At 44.9% G+C, this 23,487-nt stretch overlaps 1 long non-coding RNA gene across 1 annotated transcript; it reads left to right on the forward strand.

Moving 5' to 3' along the window:
* Nucleotides 1-213: 213 nt before the first annotated feature.
* Nucleotides 214-17,963, forward strand: LOC144334915 (uncharacterized). The gene is made up of 2 exons (XR_013405173.1): nucleotides 214-337; nucleotides 15,956-17,963. It is a non-coding gene; the product is annotated as an uncharacterized LOC144334915 (long non-coding RNA).
* Nucleotides 17,964-23,487: the final 5,524 nt, after the last annotated feature.

Raw genomic sequence — 23,487 nt, forward strand, 5'->3', positions numbered from 1 at the left:
CCTTTGAAAGCAGTATGCTGAGAATAGATAGGGCTCAAGGACAGTATCTCCAATTGAACTTTTAATGAACTCCCGTAGGCGCCAAGAAGGCGGGCAGATAAGGAAGAGCATAGAAACAAAGAACTGAGTAGAAGGTTACATCTGGGAAAAGAAAGTTTGTTTTGCATTGCATTCTTTCTGCTGACGTGGGGTTTATGGAGTATAAATAAAGTGAGGCGGAGGCTCTGAGCGCGGCCGCCATGTTCTCTGTGTGTCTTTGTCTTTTGTGTGTTCTTTCATTCTCCACCACCCCCGGCACGGACCCCAACAAGTGGCGCAGCGAGCAGGGTCAGCACGGGTGAGTAGGGGAGAACAAGAAGGGGAACCCCCTAGGGGCGGGTAAGGCCCGGATATTGTTAAGGGGAACCTTCTTAAGCTTTCATTATGGGGAATTCCATCTCTCTGGCCTCAGAATATTTACGGCTGTTTCAAGGACTGTTGCTGTCTATAGGAGTAAAAGTGAAAGAAAAAGACTTTGAAGTGATGGTTTGCCCATGTTGAACAACATTGTTACTGGTTTCAGTATCAGACTAAAGTGCAGCTGAATCGCAGAGAATGGTTACAGGTAGTAAAAACTCTGCTTAGAGCTCTCCAGTTAGGGGATATTATGCCTCTAAAATTGTGGACCTTGTGTGACTCTATCACTCAGACATTAGAGTTACTTGAGACTGATTCAGAGTGTGGTAATGTAGCCACAGGAGGAAAGATATCTGAGGATTTGGAAAAAATAAAAATAAAATAAATCTGAAATGGAGCCCATTTGTGCCAGGATAACAGAGGATGGGGGGGGGGGTAGCAAAAGGGGGAGAAGAGAAAAAGCCAGCTCTTCCTTCTTCTAAGGGAAATTCTGACATGCAGTGTATTATGGAAATGCTTCAACAAATATTACAGATATATTCTTCTAATTCACCTTTGCGAGCTTTCCCTGTTTCTTTTCCTTCTGCCCTGTTAAAAGAGGATTTTCCAGTGCCTCCAACCCCCCGGCTTCCTTATCTTTACCTTTGTTTGGCAAAGTTGAAGCCCTGTTCACATCAGACATACTTTAAATTTATACTAAACACCTGTTTAATATGTTAAAACCAGTGTATATGTATATCTTATTGTTTGTTAAAATATTATGAGTATTTCAATAGTCAATAAATAAACACATTAATATTAACTATTAATATTAATATAGTATTAATAACCCCAGCTAGGAAATTGTTATGTTATAGGGGTGCATAGGTTCCACCAATTTACACTCCAAACAGAAGTTGAATATTCGAGCTGCTTAATACATTAACTACCTCTTGATATTTTCTGTGTTTTTAAATTTTAACCATTGTATTGTGTATGTAATGATTCTCAATTTGGTATTAATATACATATTTCCTAGTGAGTAATGATGTTAGACATATAGGTTTATTGTCATTTCTTTGTTCTGCTACTTTTGGTTGGGTTATTTGCCTTTTCTTATTAATATGTTGAGATTCTTTATATTTGGGGATATGAGTATTATTATATATTATATATACTTTTAATTAAAAAAAATTTAAGGAGCTGGATCTGTTTCCAATTATTTGTGCTTCTTTTGCTCCTAATGCTCAGTTTTCAAATGGTGGCAATAATGTCCAATTTAATGCCTTACAAATTAAATTTTTAAAAAGAAATGAAAGCTGCCATTTCTAACTATGGACCTCAATCTCCTTTTATCCTTGGTCTTCTTGATATTTTTCATCAGAAAATTTGATAATTCCTATAGACTGGAAGACTTTGGGGAAGGCTTTTCTTGATCGTTCTCAGTGGTTACAATTGCACAGCTGGTAAATGAACAAGGCACATGTATAGGCTAGAAAAAATGTTATGTGTGATCCCCCTGGACCCACTGAGGAACAACTCACAGGCACGGACCAATATGCTACTCTTAATGCTCAGGCTGGTTTAGATGATGTTGCCTTTACTCAAATCAAGACTTTGTTTTTAAGGGCCTGAAATAAGGTAGAGATAACAGGAAAATGTTCCCTTTCCTCTGTGAAGATTTTACAGGGCACAAATGAACTATATTCAGATTTCGTAGCCCGTCTTCAGGATGCTGTCTTCAAAATTGTGGGTGCTGGCCTTGCTTCAAAAATTGTGTTATAAACATTGTCTTTTAAAAATGCTTATGCTGACTGTTAAAAATTGTTAAAATCGTTAAAGGCCAATGGGGCCAATTTAGATAAATATATTAAAACTTGTGTTAGTGTTGGAGGGGCTATTTATGATGCTCAATTATTTGCTGGAGCTTTGTCTAAAGCCTTAAAAGGAAATAACAGACAAGGTGTTTGTTTGCAGTGTGGTAAACCTAGACATTTCAAAAAAAAGAATGTCATAAAAATTGAACACTTTTATCCCTCAAGGCAGAAAGCTGCCTTCAGAGGTGTACAAATATTGTGGTAAAGGTCGACATTGGACAAATAAATGTCGTTCCAAAACTGATAAAAGTGGAAATTTACAGTCTCCTCTCCTGGGAAACGGGAGCCGGGGCCCACAGGCTTGGGGCCCCAACAATTACAATAGAAGTCTACTACAATATTCAGTGAGCAATGGCCTACAACATTAAGGAATAAATTCAAGTCCTCCTTAAGGATCCCACACCTTACCCCAGTTTCTCAGCTTTATGCGGCAACTAAGCAGAGCGCCGCTGCTGACTTAGCTATTACTCAGCCTTATACTTTGTCTCCTAATAGAGGAGTATATAAATTAGCTATTAGAGTGTGTGGCCCTTTGCCAAAAGGACATGATATTACTAATAAAATGTTTATTTTGGTACAAGTTTCACAATTTATACGCCTAGAGGCAGGGGAACGTATTCTCAATAGAGAGGGTTTCGTAGCACAGAAAAAACTGTTTTTTGGGAAACTTTAGTTTCTAATCAAAAGCCCTTATGTTCATTGCACATTAATGGGATAGTTTTAAAAGAGTTAATTGATACGGGGGTGAATATGTCTATTATTTGTTTAAATTAGTGGCCTATACAATGGGAAAAAAGACAAGTTTCAATTATACTCACTGGCTTGGGTGCTGCTTCTGTGATTTATCAAGACGTAGAACCTTTAACCTGTGTCGGTCCTAAAGGTCAACAAGGTCAAGTGTTTTTTTTAATTTTTATATTGTTCCTATCAATATTAATTTTTGGGAACAAGATCTTTCACAACAATTTGCTGCTTTTTTAAACATTCCTCATATTTCCTCAGCTGCCAAAAATAAGATGTTCAAAATGGGCTACAATCCTTTAAACTCATAGCCACCACTCCTATTTAGGTGAAACAGTGACTATTATTTAAAGAAATACTTAGGACTCTAAAAGAGTAAGTCAAAAAACAAATGGCCGAGAGGAATATAAAGCCACGTATTTCTGCATGGAATTCCTGTCTTTGTCTTGTCTTAAAATTATAAATGTTTACATTAAACCTAGGGAAAGTTTACAGCCTGGTCTTCCTAATCCTGCCCTTATCCCACAAAGTTAAAACCAGAGAAAAGCAGCAAGATGCTTTTGTATCATTACAAACTCAGCTTTCTTTCTACTCACTTAATATTGCCACAGAAAAAATTTAACTGGATTTTCTTATCAATATTTAGGTTATACCTTGGGGGCACAAAATATTCGACCCCAAAAAATTCAAATTCGACGTGATCATTTAAAAACATTAAATGATTTTCAAAAGCTTCTAGGAGACATTAATTGGATGCGTCCTGTTTTAGGAATACCAACATATCAGTTATAACATCTTTTTTCTATTCTAGAAGGAGACAGTCACTTGGACAACTCACGGCATTTAACTCCTTTGGCTTTACAGGAACTCCAGCCTGTTGAAGAGCAACTTCAAAAGGCCCTTCCTTTTGTTTATTTCATACTTTACCTTCTCCCACAGGAATGATTCATCAAACTAGTCGACCACTAAAATGGATCTTTTTGTCCAATAAAATATCTAAACGCTTGGCTACTTATATCGATCGTTTAGCTGAACTGATCATCAAAGGACGGCATCACTGTCGACAACTTTGGGGAGGAGATCCTTCCTTAATTATCTCTCAATTCACTCATAGTCAGATCACTTATCTTCTTGCAACTTCTGATTCTTGGCAAGAAGCTTCATCAATCTTGAGTTACAGTTTATCCTTATCCCTCGGTGCAATAGGGAGAATTGTTTGCTATTCTCATGGTCTTACTTGATTTCCCTACTACTGGTTGTAACATTGTTAGTGATTCTCAATACGCCGTTTATGTTACTTCTTATATTTCTCAGGCCACTTTACCTCTTTGTACTACTTCTTCTCTTCAGAAATTATTTTCTTTGTTGTCCTTTACTTTGAGCCAACGTCGAGCTCCTTTATTCATCACTCATCTTCGTTCTCATTCTCAACTTTCTGGGCCATTAGTTCATGGTAATACTCAGATTGATTTGCTTTTAATCGGCCACCTACATGCTGCAGAACAAAAATATACTCTACATCACACTAATAGTTCTGGCCTTCAACGATGGTTTCATTTAACTCATAAACAAGCTCGTTCTCTTATTCGAGCTTGTCCTTCCTGTGCTCCTTTGAGCATTCCATCCTTCCAACCTGGGGTTAATCCACGAGGTGTCCCTTCTTTTAGACGATTAAAGTATGTTCATCATACCATTGATACCTTTTCTCATTTCTGTTATTACTCATCTCTTAGCTTATTTCGCCATCATGGGCATTCCTCATACTTAAAACTAATAATGCCCCTGCCTATGTCTCTCATAAATTACAAGTTTTCTTACAGCAATACAATATTCAACATATCACCGGTATCCCGGGCAACAGTCAAGGTCAAGCCATCATTGAGCGCACAAATTTAACTTTAAAAACTTAACTATTAAAACAAAACAAAAAGGGGGAAATGAGCCCCCCAGAAACCAGATTTTGAAACCAGATTTTGAAGGTTCTTTTTACCTTAATTTTTTTGAATCAATGGAGACAATTGCAAGACTCTGCTGTCGTAACCCATCTTTCCTCAACTCCCTCGGTGATAGTCCCTGCTGACAGTTTAAAGGTTTGGTATCCTAATGAAGAAGGTAAGCATGTTCAAGGGCAAGTTCTAAAACAGGGACGGGGCTATGCTCTTGTCCTTACAGGGAGTGGACCTGAGTTGTTTCCTACAAGATGATTGAAACCCTGTTGAAAAGAAAACTGGATTCAGCATGCATTTCTTCCTTTGTTAGATGTGCCTCGGCGGGAGACTTATTTCTCTTAGTGAGGCTTTGTATGAATATTGGACTTATATTCCCTTTCCACCCTTGTATCAGGGAGTCGCCTGAGAGGAGGCGGAAATTAAGGTTTTCACCAATAACATTACTTGGATGCCATCCCCCATATGGACAAGGACAACATAGAACGGGAAACAGCAATTATAATCAGCACATACCAATTTGGAGTGGAAGGACTTCCAATATGTATGGGAAATAGTCCTCATTGTCTCCGAAAATCACATGAAGCTTGGGCTGTTCGTTATAATCATAGTCATGTGGCTGCTAATACTGTTATTATTGTAACTAGAAGTTTTTAATATAATCATACTGTATATAGTAATGAAACTATTCCTAGTTCTTTACTTTTTTGTCCTATTCTAGACGTTTCTCCTAATATTGAGGTGCTGGAGTGACAATAATGTCGGGGAACTAAACCCCGGATTTTATTAGAATACAACGGGATGCAAATAACTGATTGAAGTGTGCACGGTGATTTTCAAACAAAATTTAGTCACATACCTTTGAAATGACACTGGGTAAATAAAAGTATTGCTGCTAACAGTAATGAAACCTTGGTATGGCGTGAAGGAGGCCTGAAGTACAGAGTTATTTTTGGAAGTTGTTAGTTGCAGGCGATGCCATTAGCACTTTTGTGGGGAATATGCCCCTTAATCTTTCTAACCCAAATAACTCCTTTCATATTCAGTTATATCGGAATACCTCCTGATATATTATTTCTTGTGTCCGTAAGCCCCACCTATTATTAGCAGGAAATTTGACATGGGATAATCTTACGGGGATTGTTAATAGTACAGATACGTGTACATTTTTGTCTTGCCTCAATCATTCCTGGTGGCACAATTTTACTGAGGATATTTATATCCTCAGGGCTCGTAAGGAAATTTGGCTACCTGTTAACCTTACGTGACCATGGGGGGCATCACCTCCTGAGACTTATATTTGGACTTCTCTCCAGTGAACCCTCCGTGCCCTTGGACTTATAATTGCCTCGGTGATGAGCCTTGTCGCCATGGTCTCCACTGCAGCCATAGCAGGACTCGCTCTTCGTCAAAGCATACAAAATGCTGAATTTATGCAGCAATGGCACGAACAATCTCACCGGTTATGGCTTCAACAACGAAACATTGATTCTCAACTTGCTGAAAGATTGGACAACATGGAGCAAGCATTGACATGGCTTGGAGATCAGCTCACTGTACTCAGTACTCGGATGACATTACAATGTGATTGGAACTCCACTCAATTTTGTGTAACGCCTGTGCCTTTTAACATCTCTCAAAATTGGACTGTAATCCGAAAATTATTAGTAGGCCATAAAAATATTAGTTTGGACATCCAAGAGCTCACTCAGAACATTTCCGAAGCATTTCAACAACAATTACATGTGTTGTCCGGAACTGTAACCCTTCAGGAGCTGGGTCAGCGCCTTGCTTTAACCCATGTACCCAGATGAAGATATGGATTTCTACAATCTCTGGAAGTATATTGCTTTGGGCACTTGGATTGGGTCTACTTCTTTTGGTGATTCGATGCTCCCTCCGTCGCCTCCAAAAACAAAAGAAAACACAAGAACAAATATGGGCTACCTTTTTAGGATTGAGGCAAAACAAAAAAAAAGGGGGGGGGGAAATGCAGGGGCCTTTGAAAGCAGTATGCTGAGAATAGATAGGGCTCAAGGACAGTATCTCCAATTGAACTTTTAATGAACTCCCGTAGGCGCCAAGAAGGCGGGCAGATAAGGAAGAGCATAGAAACAAAGAACTGAGTAGAAGGTTACATCTGGGAAAAGAAAGTTTGTTTTGCATTGCATTCTTTCTGCTGACGTGGGGTTTATGGAGTATAAATAAAGTGAGGTGGAGGCTCTGAGCGCGGCCGCCATGTTCTCTGTGTGTCTTTGTCTTTTGTGTGTTCTTTCATTCTCCACCACCCCCGGCACGGACCCCAACAGGGAGCGATCAGTAAGTGGTGACTAGAGAGAAGTGACGGCCTTCAGCGTGGACGGAGAAAACAGGCCACAGACTCACAGAGGAAACGCCACAGATCCACAGACGGAGAAAACACCACAGACGCACGGACGGAGGAAACACCACAGACGCACGGAGGGAAGAAAAGCGCCACAGACGCATGGAGGGAGGAAAAGTGCCACAGACGCAGGGACGAAAGAAATGCCACTGACACACGGATGGAAGAAACACCACAGACGCATGGATGGAGGAAACGTGCCACAGAGGCACACACGGAGAAAACAGGCCACAGATGCACGAACGGAGGAAACGCCACACATGCACGGACGGAGGAAACAGGGCAGAGACGCCCACACACCAGTGTGGAACGTCGGACAGGAACGTCCTGGCCATGCACTGTCCACTCCCCCTAGAGACTTCCCACCCCAGAGCACTCAGGATGGCTGTGGAGCGCCTGCCACGCACCCCAGAGGCGAAGCTGGGGAGCCAGAGATGAACAGGTTCACGTCCATCAAATGCAGCTGCAGTCCCTGTAATAACTGCAGGTCACTATTAAACAGAAGGGCACCTCACTTGGAATAAAAGCACTCTGCATAAAAGAACTAAAGATTGGCTGGAGACAGCTTAGAAACCGTCACCATTATTCTTGTTAGTGACAGCGAAGCTTCAAGAGTGGTCATTTTTCCTGTAGAAATCCCACAGAGGTGATTCCTGGAACTCATTTAGAATATTTCTTTCCCAGAAACCACACAACCAAGAACTTAATAGTGCCGTCTCTTGACCAGAAAGATTCAGATTTCTGATGAAACTAAACCCTGTCCAGCCTCCTGATTCTAGAAGATGCTATACAGAAAAGCTAACTCAAAGGGGTCTCATTTCTTTTGTCGTCCATGACACATATAAAAAAAAATTTTAAATATTCAAAAAATGTAGGAATTGTACAGTGAATACCCATGTGTCTACCCCCTGGATCACAGATTAGATTTAAATGTAAAGTTCTAAAGGTTCCCAGCTAAGGAAACGTGCAGTGTAAGCCTCTACCTGGTTAGAACCAAGGGGAATGGAATGAGCTTTCCCCAGCCTTGCTGCTCAGCTGGGAGGAGCTGCCACAGCTCAGCCACCCCACCCCAGAGCACCCAGGATGGCTGTGGAGTTCCTGCCACCCACCCCAGACGTGAGGCTGGATAACCAATCGCGGTGTTAAGAATGAGCCAGCCTTTAGAGGCCATGTGGTCTATACTTGAATAGAAAATGTTCCAGGAAACTAAAGATTCCAATGCGTGTGCTGAATTCCTAACCATTTGAAACCCAGGCTCCTCATCTATATACAAAGAACAACGCTCTCTCCTGGGAAAGCATTTCAGAAGCACGAAAAAGGATCCACATGAGAGCAGCTGAAAACTACAAGGCATCATGCAATTATAAACCTTTTTCTATATCTTTGTTTCAAGGAATGTCAGCATTCTAAATATTGCAGTTCATCCCACATCACCTTTCAGGAGCAAATCATAACGATCAAAACTATCAGCAGAATCACTACCAGCTCAGTCACCACGTGCTTCTTCTTCCTGCATGACAATTCCTGCAGAACGATGGGACCATCCCAGAATGGCTCCCTGCCATCATGTGCCCATTCTCCTTCCCCAGGGAGCTATTCCTGTACTCATGGGGCATGGGAAACCTGTATAACGTCACCAGAAAGTCCTTGTTTGACTTACACACTTCCCAGAAGGGCTGATTTTATCCAGACTCCTAACTGTGTCAAACACTAAACCTAAAAAATCATCAAGAAACCAAAGAAATGTAAGGCCAGGTCCTGCCCCAGGTGCATGGCTACTAGGGGAGAAATAGAAAATGAGACATGAAAGGAAACTTTTAAGATATTCAGACCATCACTGGATGATTCCAGGAACCCATTACAGATCATTGCTGTTCCTAATAACAGGAAAGAAATTCTAAAATCCCAACAGGCATGGTGAGTCCCTCACTTGCATGAAGTGAAAATAATAATCCATCACTCTCTTCAAAAGGACAAAAGAAAAACTCTACTTCCTCTTCATATTAATTTGTGTAAAGCAACTTAAGTGAGAAAATCTTAATGTCTGGACTGTGATATCAATAGCAAAATAATCCCAAGATTCCCAATTAAAAGATACAGACGGCCTGAATGACTTTAAAACAAGAAAAACTGACTATATGCTGCCTACAAAAAACTCAGTTCAGCCGCAAAGACACACATAGACTAAATGTGAAGGGATGGAAAAACACATTCCACATTAATGGAAATCAAAAGTGAGCAAGAGTAGCCATATTTATTTCAGATCAATCACAATTTAAGTCAAAAACTGTAAAAAGGAGAAGAAAAGGTAATTATATAATAAAGAGATCAAAATAGCAAAAGGATATAACAATTACGAGTATATGTGCACCCAACAACAAAGCACTCAGATATGTAAAGCAAATATTAGTAGATCTAAATAGAAAGAGAGGTCTGGCGCAGTGCCTCATGCCTATAATCCCAGCATTTTGGGAGGGATGTGGAGGCAGGTGGATCACCTGAGGTCAGGAGTTTAATACCAGTCTGGCCAACATGGTGAAACCTTCTCTCTACTAATACAAAAAATTAGCCCAGCATGGTGGTACATGCCTGTAATCCCAGCTACTTGGGAGGCTGAGCCAGGAGAATCACTTGAACTCAGGAGGTGGAGGTTGCAATGAGTTGAGATTGCACCTCTGCACTCCAGCCTAGGCAACAACAGCAAAACTCTGTCTCAAATAAATTTATATATACATAAATACACACACACACACACATATATATATGTGTGCGTGTATATATATATATATATATATATATATGGAGAGAGAGAGAGACAGAGAGAGACAGGGAGACACCAACACAACAATAGTAGGAGCTTCAAAATCCCACTGTCAGCACTGGAGGTCATCTAGACAAAAAATAACAACAAAACATCAAATTTAAAGTCCAGTGTAGACCAAATGGACCTATCAGACATTTACAGAACATTTCATCCAACAGATACATAATGCACATTCTTCTCCTCAGCACATGGAACATTCTCTAGAATCCACCACATGTTAGGCTACAAAAGAATTCTCAATACATTTTTTCTAAAATTGAAATAACATCTAGGATATTCTCAGACTCTAACAGAATAAAGCTATAAATCAACAACAAGGAACAGACACTTCTCAAAAGAAGACATTTATGCAGCCAATAGAGACATGAAAAAATGCTCATAATATAGAATGAGACCACCACTTCTCCTGTTGTCTTTCCCAACTTTTCCCCGTCTCCCCTTTTCCCTAGTTTATAAGACAGGAGAAGGGGGAGAAAACAAAAAGTTGGAAGGAAACAGAAGTAAGATAAATAGCTAGACGACCTTGGCACCACCACCTGGCCCTGGTGGTTAAAATAATAATAATAATATTAACCCCTGACCCAAACTACTAGTGTTATCTGTAAATTCCAGACATTGTCTGAGAAAGCACTGTAAAACGTTTTGTTCTGTTAGCTGATGCATGTAGCCTCCCATCATGTTTTGTCTGCGGCTAGTCCTGCTACAATAATCACTCGCCATCAGAGAAATGCAAATCAAAACCACAATGAGATACCATCTCACACCAGTTAGAATGGCGATCATTAAAAAGTCAGGAAACAACAGGTGCTGGAGAGGATGTGGAGAAATAGGAACACTTTTACACTGTTGGTGGGACTGTACACTAGTTCAACCATCGTGGAAAACAGTGTGGTCATTCCTCAAGGATCTAGTACTAGAAATACCATTTGACTCAGCCATCCCAATACTGGGTACATACCCAAAGGATTATAAATCATGCTGCTATAAAGACACATGTACATGTATGTTTATTGCGGCACTATTCACAACAGCAAAGACTTGGAACTAATCCAAATGTCCATCAATGACAGACTGGATTAAGAAAATGTGGCACATATACACCATGGTATACTATGCAGCCATAAAAAAGGATGAGTTCATGTCCTTTGTAGGGACATGGATGGAGCTGGAAACCATCATTCTCAGCAAACTATCGCAAGGACAGAAAACTAAACACCGCAAGTTCTCACTCATAGGTGGGAAATGAACAGTGAGATCACTTGGACACAGGAAAGGAAACATCACACACTGGAGCCTGTTGTGGGGAGGGGGGAGGCGGGAGGAGGGAGGGATAGCATTAGGAGATATACCTAATGTAAATGATGAGTTAATGGGTGCAGCATACCAACTTGGCACGTGAATACACATGTAATAAACCTGCACATTGTGCACATGTACTCTAGAACAAAAAGTTTAATTAAAAAAAAAAATCAACAACAAGGAGAACTTTCAAAACTGTATAAATACATAGAAATTACACAATATGCCCTTGAATAGCCAATGGGTCAATGAAGAAATGAAGAAGGAAATTTAAAAATTTCTTGAAATAAATGAAAACAGAAACACAACATATCAAAGTTTATGGTATACAGCAAAAGCAGTATTAAGAGGAAAGTTTATAACAATGAACTCCTACATTTAAAAAACAGATTTAAAATAAACAACCTAACAACGAACTGCAATGAGCTAGAAGAGCAAGAACAAATCAAATCCAAAAGTGGTAGAAGAAAAGAAATAACAAAGATCAAAGAGGAACTAAATAAACTTGAAACTAACAAATATAAAAATGAAGAAAAAAATATTGGTTTTTTGAAAAGATAAATAAAATAGACAAACCATTAGCTACACTAAGCAAACAAAAAGAAATCCCAAAGAAATAAAATTAGAAACAGAAAAGGAGAATGATAGTTGATACTACAGAAATACAAGGGATCATTACAGACTATTTTGAACAATTGTATGTCAACAGATTGGAAAATCTAGAAGAAATGGATAAATTCCCGGACACGTACAACCTACCAAGATGGAACCAAGAAGAAACGGAAATCCTGAAGAGACCAATAATGAGTAACATGTATGACTAAGTAATAATAAAAAGTCTCCCAACAAAGAAAACCCCAGAACTAGGTGACTTCGCAGCTGAACTCTACACATTTTTATTTCAATTCTTCTCAAACTATTCCAAAAGTATTGAAGAGGAGGGAATTCTGCCAAGTTCATTCTTCAAGACCAGCATTACCCTGATACCAAAATAAGGCAAGGACACAATAAAAAGAGAAAACTATAGGTCAATATTCCTGATGAACACAGATGCAAAAATCCTCAACAAAATACTAACAAACTGAATCCAACAGCAAATCAAAAAGATTATACACCATGATCAAGTGGGATTTATCCCACGATGCAAGGATTGCTCATCAAACACAAATCAATAATCATGCTACATCACATCAACAGAATTAAGGACAAAAACCATAATATCATTTCGATAGATACAGAAAAAGCATTTGATAAAATTCAACGCTGCTTCATGATAGAAAGTCTCAACAAACGAGGCACTGAAGGAAACATACCTCAACACAATAAAGGCCATATGTGACAAACCCACAGCTAACATAATGGGGAATGGGGAAACACTAAGAGCTTTTTCTCTGAGATCTGTAAAAGACAAGGACGCCCACTTGTGCCACTCCTATTCAACACAGCACTGAACGTCCTAGTCAAGAGCAGTCAGGCAAGAGAAAGAAATCAAGGGCACCCAAAGTGGAAAGGAGGCACTCTAATTATCTGTTTTCAGACAATGTGCTCTTATATATTAAAAAAAAAAAAAAGACTCCAGCAAAAATCTCTTTGAACTGATAAACAAATTCAGTAAAGTTACAGAATACAAAATCAACATATAAATATCAGTAGCATTTCTATAGACCAACAATGAGCCAGTGAAAAAAGAAATCAAGAAAGCAATCCCATTTAACTACAAAAATATAAAATAAAAATAAAAATACCTCAGAAGAAATCTAACCCAGAAGGTTAAAGATCTCTATGAGGAAAACGATATTCTACCCTCGGAAGGTAGAACAGTGGCTTCTAGAGACAGGAAAGGGCGGCGGGAAGGCAGAAAGGGAGAGGTTGTCTAATGGATACAAAATTACATCTAGATAGTAAAAATAAGGGTTAGTGTGCTATAGCCTTGTAGGGTGACTATAGTTTACAATTTATTGTATATTTTCAAGCAGCTAGAAGAGAGGATTTTAAATATTCCCAGCATTAAGAAATGACAAATGTTTGAGATGATGGACATGCTAATTACCCTGAGTTGCTAATTACACACGAAAAACATGTATTGAAATATCATACTGTATCCCATGGATATGTACTATAATGTGTCCATTAAAAATAATAATTGTTAAAAACCCAAGGGTCATTTCTCATGTGTCCTTTGTCAGTGTTGTGGTCCATTGGTGGAGACCTAGCCATTTGCAAGTAAGACTATAGTCACTTGAGCTGAAAGCAAATGAATCGTCACAAAAATTACCACTGGCACCGAGTCTTCTTTCCAGAATTTCCTGCCCACAGCACTGCCACAGTCACTGTGGGCAGGAAAGACACACTAGCACCCAAGTTTCAACCCCAGTAAAGTTGATGCTTTTATTTCTCTGGTTTGGAATAGGTGTGTGTTCATAATTTACGTTTACTCCAACTGTCCCCTTGCTTAAATAGCTTCTTAAGGATAACTTCCTCTTACTAAATCCCAACAGCTTCTGAGCATCCATTATATTCTCCAAAGTAAATAAAAAGAGAAAACGTGTTGAAACCCTGATAATGTTCACTTAAGAATCCAGCATGATGTACAGCTTGAAATGGCTACTCCACCTTGTTCCTTTACATGACTTTTAAAGTAGCCCCAGTTATTATACATAATTGAAGTCATAATTTCTGCAATACCATTAGGTCCACGAACGGTGGGGCCAGGGGACTTCAAAGTCTGTCTCCGATTTTTTTTTTTTTTAAAAAGGAAAGCTCATGAGAGTAGGTAATGAAAATAAATATTCACACAACTCGGAACAGGGGATGGTGAAACATAAAGCTCCAGCCTGGCACAGGTGTCCAGCCAGTGAGGGTGGGGACACAGACTCATACGGTCCCCACAATCCCTCAGAAATGCCACAGACAGGTGGGTGGCCTGAGACAGAGCCAGGCTCCGAATTCCGGGAGCTGTCTGGCTCATGTGCACCTCATGTGGTCCACACTGCACGAGGATGCCCAACGTCACCAGTCCCGGTGCAGAACACAAGAATGCCCCATGGCATGAGCCCCCGCTGCACAGCATAGCCCGAAGGTGCCAGCTCAGACTCCTACACACGCTGGTCACCAAGGCACTGCCCTCCAGGAAGGAGGACCCCAGAGGTCGTGGCAGGGTGAGGTTCTGCTCTTCATCATCCGTGAGCAGAGGGGAAAGTCCCAGCAGACATTTGGGGAGCCTCTACACGTGGTTCTGGGACTCTGAGTGGAGGTTCAAAGATGTCCCCAGGTACGCCAGACTCAAACCTAAAAAAGACCCATTCTTCCAGATATGCCCAGACTGGAACCTATATAGGCCATCCTTCCTAGCTTTTCTCTGGAAAAGCAGGCTTAAAAGAGTATCGACTAAAAGGGGCCACCAGGAAGACAGAAGTCCTATCTTTAAAAAAAGATTTTTTTTTTTTTTTTTTAAAAAAGAGGCACTGAGGCTCTGACCCATCTGAGCACAGAGTACATGCTCGGCAGCCTCTGTCAGAGCAGAGCAAGTACACACATGCTCTCCATGCCCTGTGCTCCCAGCACCCGTGCTCCCCGCACCCATGCTTCACACGCCCGTGCTCCCCACACCCGTTCTCCCCGCACCCGTCCTCTCCACGCCCATGCTCCCTACACCTATCTGTGCTCCCCATGCCTATGCTCCCTGCAGCCGTGCTCCCCGCACTGTGCTCCCTGCGCCCATGTCTGCTCCTCGAGCTCTCTTCCACTGGTTTCCTCTGTACATCCCTCTTGATAGTCACTGTCACCTCGAATCACCTGGCTAAATGGAGGTAAAGCAAAAGTCTAGAGTAGCACATTGGAGGACAGAGTGGAAGTGGCTATTTACCAAGCAGGGCTATGAGATGAGCGCATCTGATCCCCATTAATCCTGACGGTCAGTTGATTAGCCCTGTTCAACAGCTGGGGACACTGAGGTGTGGAAGGACGGGCTTGCTTACCCCAGACGATGCTGACAGTGTGGGCCCAGCCCAGTCCCACAGCCACCAGGAGGAGGCTCCTCACTGGGCAGGCGCGGAGGTGCAGCCCAGAGAACGCTTGGGACCCTGGCACAGACTCCTCAGGAAGGAAACAGAAAGGCCCACAGAGACTCAAGCAGCACAGAAGAAGGTCACCCACAAGTTAAAAATAGATGTTTGTGCTTTACCGTCCCAGAGTGCTAAAAATCCAACCCACTCACACGCACAGCCTGACGTGAGCCTGGCCTCCTGCAGCACTGGGCTAAGCGAGAGACGTACCTGCCTCTCTCCCGACAATAGCAGACTTGGCAGCTATTCTTCAATGTACTTGACACGCTTCCGTGAGGGATTAAGCGACACTCTGTCGACACTGGCTAAGTTTAATCCTGACACAGCCAACCATCTAGATCTGCAGTGAACAAACAACTTACTTTGGATGATTCTGCCACTAACAAAGACCCTGAATCTCCCACCAAAGCTTAGTGACACGACTTACCTTTCTGTTTTCATTTCAGGTACACTGGCCCACATGATCTAATTTACCTGCTGATAATGCCTTGGAAAGACCACCAGGGGGCCCCACACCATTTTCAGCTTTAGAGGGATGTGAATTTCCCTTTGATGAGAAAGGTGATGGGGAAATAAAACAAGGATCCAAAACAGATGCCTGTGTGTTTCCTGGGAGTGATAAAGTCAGGAACTGCCTCTGTGTGTCAGGCGAGGGAGTAACAGAGACAATGGCACCAACTCCTGAGACAGAGGACCTGATGCATGGTGCAGCTACCGCCTGTGGCCAAGGAAATTCCAGGGAATGTAGACCCCAGTTGTATGGTACAGCCACCATGTGCGACCACAGAAATTCCAGGAATGCAGACCCTCAGTCACATGGTACAGCCACTATCTGCAGCCACAGAAATTCCAGAGAACGCAGACCCTCAGACACATGGTACAGCCACTATCTATGGCCATGGAAATTCCAAGGAATGCAGACCCTCAGTCACATGGTACAGCCACCATATATGGCCACGGAAATTCCGAGGAATGCATACCCCAGTCGCATGGTGCAGCCACAGCCTGCAGCCACAGAAATTCTGGAGAACGCAGACCCCAGTCGCATGGTACAGCCACTACCTATGGCCATGGAAATTCCAGAGAACAGAGACCCTCATTCCCATGGTACAGCCACCACCTATGGCCACGGAAATTCAGGGGAACGCAGACCCTCAGTCACATGGTACAGCTACCACCTGTAGTCACAGAAATCCTGGGGAACACAGACTCCAGTCGCATGGTGCAGCTACCACCTATGGTCACAGAAATCCTGGGGAACACAGACTCCAGTCGCATGGTGCAGCCACCACCTGCAGTCACGGAAATTCCAGGGAATGCAGACCCCAGTCACATGGTACAGCCACCATCTATGGCCACGGAAATTCCAGGGAACATAGACACCAGTCGCATGGTGCAGCCACCACCTGTGGCCATGGAAATTCTGGGGAATGCAGGCCCCAGTCTCTAAAGTATGAACTTCACTGCAGTGAATGTGGAAGAGTTACTCTCTGTGCAGAGCTCAGTATCCAGAAGGGGAGATGGCCCCAGGAATGCCTTCCTCCTCTTCAGAGCTCAGGGCCTAGGGCTGACACCCTTGGGAGGGGTCCTTGTTCAGCAATTGTGCCTGGAGAGGGTCCCCCAACACTCACCGTGCACCTCCTAGGAGCGGAGGCTACAACAGGGAGCCAGAGACCAAGCTCTGCTCAGACAACAGTGAGCTGATGGCCTTCCACTCTAAGTTCAATAGGGACCCAGGGACCAAGCTCTGCTCAGACAACAGTGAGTTGATGGCCTTCCACTCTAAGTTCAACAGGGACCCAGGGACCAAGCTCTGCTCAGACAATAGTGAGCAGATGGCCTTCCACTCTAAGTTCAACAGGGACCCAGGGACAAAGTTCTGCTGAGACAACAGTGAACTGATGGCCTTCCACTCTAAGTTCCAACTGCATGGAATGTGTATTCCATGAATGCTTGTTAAATGAATGATTCATATAAGGTCATCTGCGCTGACCTTTGCTGGTCTGCTGACTGTGAGCTTCAGAGCATAGGCCTCATTCCTGGAGCAGCCAGCTCTTCCCAGAGCGACGGCCACTGCAGGGCAAAGCCCAGAGCTTGTCCTGCAGCAACACACTCAGGACCCTGCGCTGGGCACGCTGGGGGCCTCTCCAGCAGAAGATCCCCAGCCCTGACCTTGCAATACCAGTGAACCCCAGGGGAGTCCCAAGTGCTCAAAATCATGTAAATGTCCATTGTGATTTAACATATCAATTTTAGAAGAAAGGGCATATTGCCACCTCCCTCCTCAAATTAGGGACTATAAATCGATCCATCACCCTAACTGAGACTCTGCCTTAAATTCTGCTAAAACTACCATCCAAACACTCAAATTTACATTAGCGTTAAGGGAAAAAAAAAAACTAAAACAAACACCTGTAAGAAACGGTCAAGTAACCTGTGATACATCAACCCAAAGATTAAACATGAAAACAATGAAGTAGCAAGATATTAAAAGAATATAAACTCTATGTACATCATGGCCCAAGGTTCTAAAATTACACAGAGACAAAGACTGGAATGGAAGGGGGATATGTTTACAGATACATTTTTTATTTTTTAATTTTTAATATTACTTCTCTAATGTATGATTTGACTAACCAGATAATTCAGCAAAAAATAAAAAAATTAATTGTGCCTATAGATAAATATGTAAAGAATCCTTTTCTCTGATGCCGATGGAATTAGTTTGGGTCTGACCCACAGTCTTCAACCTTTTAATTAAGACACAAAAATCATCTTTCAAGCTGTTAGGAAAAAAAGAAGAAAAAGATTGAAAACCAGGAGCCCAGAAGAAAAGGACTCGCTATGTATCACAGCGTCTCTCCACGCCTCTCCACCCCGGACAGTGCTCCCTCTTTCCCCATTTTCATACCTACTGCACAAAACACTTAGTAAAGAACTATCTCAATTCATGAGTCACACAGCACAAAGGGCCAGTGTCGCTGCCAAACATACCCTGCAGCCCCAAAACGAAGAGGCAACTGGTTCCTTCCTTCCTCAGTGAAGGAAGAATGAGAGGCTGCTGGTTGTCATTTTAAATCTCACACCTCAATGTCTTAGCACTTTCCTGCTTTGTTGGTTTCCAGGGCTTATTAAAATTAACCACCCCCACCCCCGCGGATATTGAAGAAAGAAAGCAGGAAGGTTGTGCAGGCTTCCAAGAGGCAGAGCCCTGCTTCCGCACCCACCTCTGTCTTTCTACCCACAGCAGCCGGGTTTACCAATTAGTCTCCCTTAAAGAGCAGTTTATGCTCATCGCGAACAAATGGATGCAATTGCTTCTTTTGAGATGCAGCAAGTTTTGGGCCCTCAGCAAAAAGAAAAAGAAAAAGAAAGAAAGAAAGAAAGAAAGAAAGAAAGAAAGAAAGAAAGAAAGAAAGAAAGAAAGAAAGAAAGAAAGAAAGAAAGAAAGAAAGAAAGAAAGAAAGAAAGAAAGAAAGAGAGAGAAAGAAAGAAAGAGAGAGAAAGAAAGAGAGAGAAAGAAAGAAAGAAAAAAGAAAAGAAAAGAAAAGAAAGAAAGAAAGAGAGAAAGAGAGAGAAAGAAAGAGAGAGAAAGAAAGAAAGAAAGAAAAAAGAAAAGAAAAGAAAAGAAAAAAGAAAGAAAGAAAGAAAGAGAGAAAGAGAGAGAAAGAAAGAGAGAGAAAGAAAGAAAGAAAGAAAAAAGAAAAGAAAAGAAAAGAAAAAAGAAAGAAAGAAAGAAAGAAAGAGAGAAAGAGAGAGAAAGAAAGAGAGAGAAAGAAAGAAAGAAAAAAGAAAAGAAAAGAAAAGAAAGAAAGAAAGAAAGAAAGAAAGAGAAAAAACAGGGCACTGGCACAACAGTCATAACCTCTGCGTGGCACACACACAGAAGGAAAGTTAAAGCCCTGGAGGCGGAGGCGTTCGGAAAGGGAAGGTGGAAGTAGGAAGGACGCCCACGGGATAGAGTGGTCAGAAACAGACCACCTCACCAAAGGGCGCCTTAGACGTTCCAGAGGACAAAATGCCCCTCTTTCCAGGGTAAACACCCATTTGCCAAACTCAGCCAGTGACGGTAAGCAGGAGTTTGCTTTTTTTTTAAGGCGTCTGAGTAACGATGACAAGAGCAAGAAATGAGCTTAATAATGGGACTGACAGGGCCCTGGGCTGGTGACTCTGCTGATGTGCACAGCATCAAAACCCAGGTTCCTCAATGCGCTCCTCCGCAGTTCAGGACAGCACTACAACTCACCCCATCAATCACTGCTTAAAAAATCAGTTCTAAAAAAAGACGACCCATTTGAAAGCAGCCGGAGGAGGAAGACAGAGAGTGTCTCACAGAATCCAACCGCTTGTAGCCTCGGAACCATAACAAGAATATGAAACTAGCGGGTCCAGTGTGAGGCAGAACAGAGACGCCGTCACGGCTCTCAGGAGGCTGAGCAGGAAGCGCATGGCTCAGGCCCTGCAACGCCCTAAGGGCGCCTGGAGCAGCCCACAGGCCTGTGTCCTTCGTGTGGGTTCACCTTCCTAGTTTCCTGGGTAAATTCAATGTACAGCATTTATTCGCCAAGAAAAGAACATTCAAATCAAACTACTGTCATAACTCTGAAGGGCTCTTAACACTCCAGTCCACACGTTCAAAAGCCCACAAATATCAGTGCTGCCACTGTGCAGGTAACAATGTTTTGGATGCATCATGCACGTAACCAGTAACGACGTTTTCATGTTTTCCGTAGCCATCTCATTCAGGATACTAAAATGATCTGTGACGACTTGATACTTAGTTATCTGTGATTTTCAGATAGATTTAACAAGGCTACCTGGCCAAGAAGGCCTCAGCCTCCTGAACCTGGGCACCGGTGCCCCTACGTGCACCCGGGGCCTGGGGAGCGCAGTCTCCACCACCTCTCGCTCTTCAATGTTAAATGTCCTCCCGGAGCGCCTGCGTCGTGGGCCCAGGCTCGGCCCCTCCTGGAGAGCCCTTTCCACATTACAGGACAGGGGAAGCCCAGAGCCCGCGCTGCAGCGCCACTGACGTCCCGGAGTCCCCGATTCCTGCTCCTTCCCGTCCGCGGAGGCTGGCGGGGAGGGCCTGGGACCCATTTTAGTTTTCGGTTTTGTCACGAGCCGGAAGGCGACAGCACATGCGAGCGCAGGAAACCCTTTTTTAAAATCTTCCAACGGAAACGCGAGGGGCTGCCTGACTGCCTCGGAGACGCTAGGCGGGAACCCAGAGCACCCCTGCCGTTTCCCGCATTGCAGCAGCCGGGACCCCGCCCACGCCGCGGGGGGCCCGAGGCGACAGGAGGCCCGCCGGGATCCGGCCGTTTCTTCCTCGACAAGCTGGGGGGTGGCGTGGGGCGGAGTTGGGGGGCGGGGGCAACTTAAGAAGTGATCGCGCTGTACCCAGGATTCGGAGGGGAAGCCCGGCCCCATCCTACAGCTCAGAGGCAGAACGACCCCGGAAGGTGCTCCAGGCGACCCCCTCTACCAGGCTCAATTTAAAACATAAACCGGAGAGGGTGGAAAGCTCACTATTTTCCGAATGGAGGTTCCTATCGCCATGTTCCTTCCTCCTCCGCCCCACCCGGCATGGACCCCGGGGCTGCCTTGCCGGCTCCCGCCGCCCCGCAGGTACCCCTGCCGCTCCCGGGCACGGGCTTCTCCCCAGTTCTTCCCATCGCTTCCCCGCTCTTCTCCCCAGTTCTTCCCATCGCTTCCCCACCTTTCCCCGGGTCCTCCCATCGCTTCCCCCTCTTCTGCCCGGTTCCCCCATCCCCTTCGCCCTGTTCTCCCCTTCTCCCTCTTCTCCCCTTCTCCGTCCGTCCCTCCCTCGCCGCCCGGAGGGGGGCGCGCACCTTGAGCATGTCCCCCGCTGGTCAGCACGCCGATGGCCTTGCCGGCCCCGGAGAGGTGCTCCAGGAACTTCCGCAAGGAGCCCTTGGGGGCCCGGGAGTCTTCCGCGTCCAAGACGAGGAGGCCGAGGGCAGCCGCTAGTCCGGGTGCGCAGCAGGCAATGGAGACCCTGCCGGCGCGCGCCCGACTCGGAAACGCTGCCCCGCCCGCGCCCCCGCCCGGCCCTAGCGTCAAAGGGCCTTGACGGGCGGGGCCCAAGCGCACAGGAGGGGCTGCGGGGGTGGGGCGCGGCTAGGGGCAGGGGCAGGGGCAGGGAAAGGGGCAGAGAAAGGGGCAGGGGCTGGCCGGGGCCGGGTGTGGGCAGGAGGACCTACGCGGGGGTCGTCGTAGGTGGCTGCCGCGCTAGCGGTGGGTGAGGTCGCGGAGGCGGGGGTAACACCACAAGTGGGCGGAGTCCCTGGCGGTGGGGCCGCGTTGCCGGTGTGCTACCCTTGCGGGTGGGTTGGAGGACTCTGGTTGGGGCCTTTAGAGATGCCCGGAGCGCCACAGGTGGGGGCAGGGGCAGCGACCGGGGGAGGGGAGACCGCAAGGGGGCGGGGTCACATCGTTCGCTGGGCGGGCCAAGGCAGGGCGGAATAGAACGCCGGGAGCATCTCCCGGGGCGGGGGGGGTGGGGCAAGGGAGACCGTGAGTGGGCGCGAACGCCGGGGCCGGTGGAAACCCCGCACTTGCGGGGAGCGCCGATGGCGGGGCGGGGTGGAATTGGGGCGCGGAGACCCCACCTGGACGCGGAGGCTCGCGGCAGGCCCGGTAGATCCGGCTGTTGTCAGCGCCGAGCCCGGCCGCGCGCACAGCTTCTTGGTGGCGGCAGGATTCCTCCTGGGGCTGCGCTAGGAGCCTCTGCGCGCGGCTTCCTCGATCCCCGCCCCCACGTTTTCTCTGCAGCCTGAGGTCGGGAAGGACGCACGGAGAGTGGATCCTCCAGGTGGTGGGAAAAGCTGAGCGCGGCGAGCTTAGCTATGACGAAGCTGCGATTTCCCGGGTCCACGGGGTCTGTGGCGCTCCCGGGCCCCCAGCTCGTCCCGTAGGGAGAAGAATCCTTGGGGTGGGGGAGAGTATCGGGGCGCTACACTCAGAGACGCATGGGCGCGCGAAAGTCAGAGTGGGATAGGAGGAGGCGCAACGGGACTGACCTGGCGGGGAGGCGGGACGACGCTTCCTCCCTATGGACAGGCGCGCTGCTGTACGCTGTGCCGACCTCGGCTGACTTCACCGGCCAACTCCACGTGCTGAAATACGCACATCCAAAGCGCTGTGCCAGTTGCCCATCCACAGCTTAACAGCCTGGTGCCAGTTACCTGCGATGGGACAGGGAGCAGCCCCTACAAAAGCACGGGCTTATGGGATCCCGGTTCCTTCAGTGCTCACCCCACGAAGAAGGGCTCCCAAACGGCCCCACTCGAGGGCTTTCCGGAGGATGGTCCTGCGCAGTGGGTGTTTGTTGAACAGATAGGAAACAACAAAAGAGACTAAGAAGAGGTTTGTTCTATGAACCCGGGAAAGTGAAGCAATCGCAAAGGAGAGTCTCACCAAAGGGCAATCCTGGGGAAAAGATGGAGAGGCATGGATTTTTCTTGGATGTGTGCCTCATCCTGGGGCTCATCCCGCTGAGCATCAAATATTCATTGCAAAAGAGGAAAAAAAATATATGCTGCAGACAATGCTGGATAGTCTAATCTCTCCCTTGGCCAGAATTAACGGCGAAATTCCTAACCCCTCGTGGTCCTCAGAATCACCTGTCCTATGCACACCCCCATTAAACCACTGAAGTCCAGTTTCTGGGAGCTCAGCCAGGAAATGTGTAGTTTTAAACAAACCACCTAGGTTATCCTGATGAATGCAAAGTCAGAGAGCGCTGCTCTCATGCAGTGAACCTGAGCATTATTCTATTAATTAAAAGGGAGAGGCGAATCCTGGCTGTCTTAAGGTGGCAGTTGAGTGGCCTTTGCCTTCTGGCGGGCAGAAGAGGAGACCGAGGCTCTAAGCACCTGCACCCACAGCTGGGCTCAGGATCTGTGCTGGAGAATAGAAGGGCTAATTTAATTATTCATGCCTTTTTAGAGCA

The sequence above is a fragment of the Macaca mulatta genome, chromosome 15, assembly GCF_049350105.2.
Source record: "Macaca mulatta isolate MMU2019108-1 chromosome 15, T2T-MMU8v2.0, whole genome shotgun sequence".
In the NCBI taxonomy this organism is placed as follows: Eukaryota; Metazoa; Chordata; class Mammalia; order Primates; family Cercopithecidae; genus Macaca; species Macaca mulatta.